The following is a 4,695-nucleotide window of genomic DNA, read 5'->3' on the forward strand; positions in this document are numbered from 1 at the left end:
TATTAATAACAAAAGTAAATGCCTACAAATCGGGGCTGGAGAGATGGCTCAGTGGTTAGAAGTGCTGGCTGTTCTTTCAGAGATCCTGAGTTCAATTCCCAGCAACCACATGGTGGCTCACAACCATCTGTAATGAGATCTGGTACCATCTTTTGGCCTGTGGGCATACATGGAGGCAGAATGTTGTATACATAATAAATAAATCTTAAAAAATGCCTACAAATCAGTGAAAAGAGCTCTGATTAAAGAAATAAGGTCGTGTGTGGTGGCACATACCTGTCAATCCTAGAGCACTGGAGGGTGAGGCAGGTGAACCTTAAGTTCAAGGCCAGCCTGGGCTGCAGAGCAAAACAGTGTCTCAAAAATGAAAAAGAAAAGACTTATGTAGGCAGTCCTCAAACAGCAATTAGCTTTTCATACTGTGTCAATATATCATTCTTCAAAATAAATAAATTTACAGGTTTCAAAACAGGAATATCACATTCCCTATCAAAAATAATCTTGGATAAATGTGATTCCCCAGAGGAGCATATATTTGGTGCTCAGTTAGAAATCATTATGTTTTTTGATTGTGTGTGTCTTAAAAGAGCTATTTATTATTTTATTTATCTATTTATTCATCTATTTATTTTTGGGGGGGAGGGATTCAAGACAGGATCTTTCTGTGCAATAGCTCTGGTTGTCCTGGAACTTGCCTTGTGACCAGACTAACCTTGAACTCAGAGATCCACCTGCCTCTGTCTCCCAGTGCTGGGATGCTGGGATTAAAGGCAAGCGCAACCACCACCTGGCAAGATTGATTGATTGATTGATTGATTTATAAACATTGGTGTTTTGCCTGCATCCATGTCTGTGGGAAAGTTCTGGAATTAGAGTTACAGCTGTAAACTGTCCTGCGGGTGCTGGGAATTGAACTCAGGTCAGCAGCCAGTGCTCTTAACCACTGAACCACCTCTCCAGCCCGGGAAATCATTATTATTCCTAATGCAACATCACTTGAGATCCAGCTCAGTGTTGAGCGCATAAATTAAGGCAAACAGAATCTTAGGCAGGAATACTATTTTAGTGCACTTTTTTAAAATTATTTTTTTAATTTATTTTTCTCTCATACAATTCATCCAGGCCGCAGCTTCTACTCCCTTCACTCCTCCCAGTGCCCCTCCCAATCCCCCGGCCAAGTACACGCGTACATACACCTCCCCTCTGTGAAGCAAGAAGCCTTTGGAAAGGCTGGCGCTCGTCCTGAGCATCGCAACTTGTGATTGGCTTAGACAACATTTCTCCATTGGCTCCCCACATTGCCTCGCCTACTCCATGCTTGGCTTCTTCTCCTTCCTTTGCCTAGTGGCTTGCGGGTTAGCAAACGTTTGCTTCTCTGCTCTGCTTGCTTCCTCTCTGCCCTTTTGGCCTTAGCACGGGACATGTTGTCATCCTTAATCTGCTCTGTTCTCCTTGGCTTCGTGCTCAGCCTCCCGAGTCTCTGAGTCTCACGGTCGGTCATCTCCTCGAGGTCTCATCTGGACCCACGGTCTAGCCTTGCATCTCGGTCGCCTCGCCTCATCTCAGTCTCACCTTCCTGTGTGGTTTCACGTCCTGGTTTGTCTCTAATCTACAGGTTTGTGCTCTGCCCAATCAGCCATGGAAGGTGACCGAGTGGACCCAGAGGGCAGCCTGGATGCTGCCAGAGTGGAGGGAACAGAGGCCTTGCCACCCCCACTCCAGGCCTCAACTCCTGTAACTGCCAGGGCGCACTCAGTTGCCACGCAGGGCCGTTTGACAGGGAGCAAGACAAGGCTTCAATGCCGCTCAGGATCCAGGCTTCCTAACCTGGAGTGGGAGGGAGCCAACCAGGAGGAGCACCTCATTCCTCTCTCGCAGCTGACTCCCTACATCTCCTGTTACATTTGCAAAGGCTACTTAATAGATGCAGCAACCATCACAGAATGTCTCCATAGCTTCTGTAAAAGCTGCATCATAAAACATTTTGAACATAGCAACACATGTCCAAAGTGTAACACTGTAGTGCATGAGGCCAAACCTCATAATAACCTGAGGTTGGATCCACAATTACAAAGCATAGTGTACAAATTAGTGGCAGGTCTAGAGGAAAAAGAAGAAAAGCAAAGGCATGAATTCTACAACGAAAATTGTCCGCAGCCAGGCCCTTCAAGCGCAGGGAACACTAAGGGAGTTGTAGAATCCTGTGTTCATTCATATGAACTTGATACGTCTTTAGTCCTGGAGTCTATGGGTACTAATGCAGACATTGAACATTTTAAACCACTCCAGATGAAATTTGTGCGAGTCTCAGGAAAAGCAACCGTTGGACATATCAAAAAATTTCTCAAAAGAAAAATGGACCTTGCTGCAGTGTATCGGGTAGATATCATGTGCGGTGGGCAGTTGCTGAAGGACTTTCAAACTCTGCAAGAAGTCCAGTGTACAGTCGGGGATGCTGGGATGCAGGATGGTCTGCTAGTCCTTTATTACGGTATTGTGCTTTCTCCTCCCAACGTGACTTGCTAGGAGGGACGGTATGAAGGGACAGAAAGTAAGAAGGCCTCTGCAGAACTGCATCTTACTGAAGAGTGCCAGGAAACATGGAATCCCTAGAATTTGTACTGTTTCTGACACGCCTGTTTCCTGCATCCGGAATCCTACATTTAAGGCACAGCTTGGAACTATGGGATAGAAAACAATGACTTTTTATATTCCTTGGGATTCCAAGAACTGTGACGTTGAGATAAGTTGTTGACCGTTTCCTCTTTGGTTGAGCCTGCTCTCTTTCAAGTTGGTTGAAATTCTGCTGTTTGTGCTGACTTCCAGTGGTCGTCTTTTTGGAAAACAGCACACAAGAGGTTCAAGGCCTGTCTTCCTTAAGTTGCAGAGCAAACTCACAAAGACTATATTTGTTTTTGCTGCTTTTGTATATTGCCGTAATATTTTGAAGCTACTTGTTCTTGTAACTGACAGCACTCCTGAAGAGATGTTACTCAGTTCTAAAAGGTAGGAGTTACTATATTAGGGGAAGAAACTGCCTCCAGTAGGGTGTATAACTGAAACCAAAACCTTCAGTATAGTAAGACTTCTTAACATGCCTTAAAATAAGAGGTGTTCTTCTTGACTTATACATATATAAGTTATTAAATATACATTAAACTAAATATATATGTTGCATACACACCATTGTTGCTATCTGTGCTACTGGTGTAGTGTGACATCAGGCAAAGATCCCTGTAGAATGATTGCTGATACCTTGTGATGGTAATGGTACCACTTGTGAAATAGAAAAATTCAATTTAACTTCAGATGTTTATAGAGTACTTACTTATTGTTTCTTCAGCAAGTCAGTTTTACTGATTTAATGTTTGCTGTCCGTTTTCCTGTTATTTTGTCACTGGAATTAAAAAATAAGGTTGTTTGTAAGCTCACTTTAATGTAGAGAATTCAATTTTAAACAGTCTTTTTTATACCCCCCCCCAAATTCATATCCTGATGCTTTCTAAAAGATACCTTACAGGCTCTGTCTCACAGAAGGAAAATTTTAAAGTCCGTATTGGAAACTTTAAACATTGGACAAAGAGTGGTAATTGTAAAGAACTTGTGAACTCACTGGGTATGGTGGTACACGCCTGTAATCTCCGAATTTGGGAAAGGAGAGTGGAGGATCAGGAGTTCAAAGTCTCCTTCAGGCATCACTATTGGGAGATGCTGAAAACTTTGAGAAGGCTGGGAGTGGGGACGGGAGCATTAGGAGTGTAAGCTTGAAAGTCCATTGTGACACCCTGTTCTCTTCTTTTGGCCACGAGTTGAATGCTCCCTTCATGTTGTGCTACCTCACCACAGTCCCAAATCAACAGGAACAAGGAACCAATGGACTGGAACTATGGAAACTGTGAGCCAAATGAACATTTTCTCTTTTTAGGCTGATTATATCAGTTATTTGTTCTAATAGTAGACAGCTAGCACCATAGTCTTGCATTTGCAGTTGATATGGAGGTACCTGCTAGTGAATTGTAGTGGATTATTATAGTTGCATGTTGTAGTTTGCATTTTAATACAAATTGGATTAGTAATGATGGCGACATTTTCTACTACCGTCTCCTTCCAGGTTTTCAGTGCGATGCACTCAGATTGGTACAGCACCCTGATGTCTACCTCTCAATGGGACAGCTCACAAGTGCCTGGCTCACTAGAAGACCTCCATAGCTGGCATCCACTGTGCAGACAGGCCGCAAGAAGGACCTTTTGCTTACAGCATGACTCCATGGAGCTTTGGCACCGATGCCTGCCTAGTTGTTTTTGCTTTTTGGGTTTTGTTTCGGTTGTCTTGTCTTTTTCCCTGCCCACTGGTTGAGCAGGTGAGTGTGTATTATACAGGCTTCAGGTTGTTGTCTTTTCTCTTAAATTTAAAGTCATATAAACTGATTCTGTTACTTCATGCATGTGTCATGTGTCTCTGTGTTGGTTTTGTGCTGCCCCTCTTGTGTTATGTTGGACTGGCGCACCGCAGAGAAAGTTTCTGGGTAAAGGCTTTTGTAGGTAGTGGCTATCCGGTAAAACTAAAGTGGAACCGAGCCAGTCAAGAGTCATAAGGGTATCTTTCCTAGCCATGGATTCTGGAGCTCTATCAAGACAGGGCTCCAGGGAGACACCTCAAGTTCAAGTTAGAGGAAAATAAATACTTAGCTTATC

At 43.5% G+C, this 4,695-nt stretch overlaps 1 pseudogene across 1 annotated transcript; it reads left to right on the forward strand.

The window, feature by feature from the left end:
• The first annotated feature begins 1,153 nt into the window (after positions 1 to 1,153).
• LOC125389322 (polycomb group RING finger protein 6 pseudogene) lies at positions 1,154 to 4,441 on the forward strand (annotated as a pseudogene). The gene is made up of 3 exons (XR_015000320.2): positions 1,154 to 3,006; positions 3,810 to 3,895; positions 4,112 to 4,441. The product of XR_015000320.2 is annotated as a polycomb group RING finger protein 6 pseudogene (transcript).
• Positions 4,442 to 4,695: the final 254 nt, after the last annotated feature.

The sequence above is a fragment of the Myodes glareolus genome, chromosome X, assembly GCF_982192425.1.
Source record: "Myodes glareolus chromosome X, mMyoGla1.1, whole genome shotgun sequence".
Classification (NCBI taxonomy): domain Eukaryota; kingdom Metazoa; phylum Chordata; class Mammalia; order Rodentia; family Cricetidae; genus Myodes; species Myodes glareolus.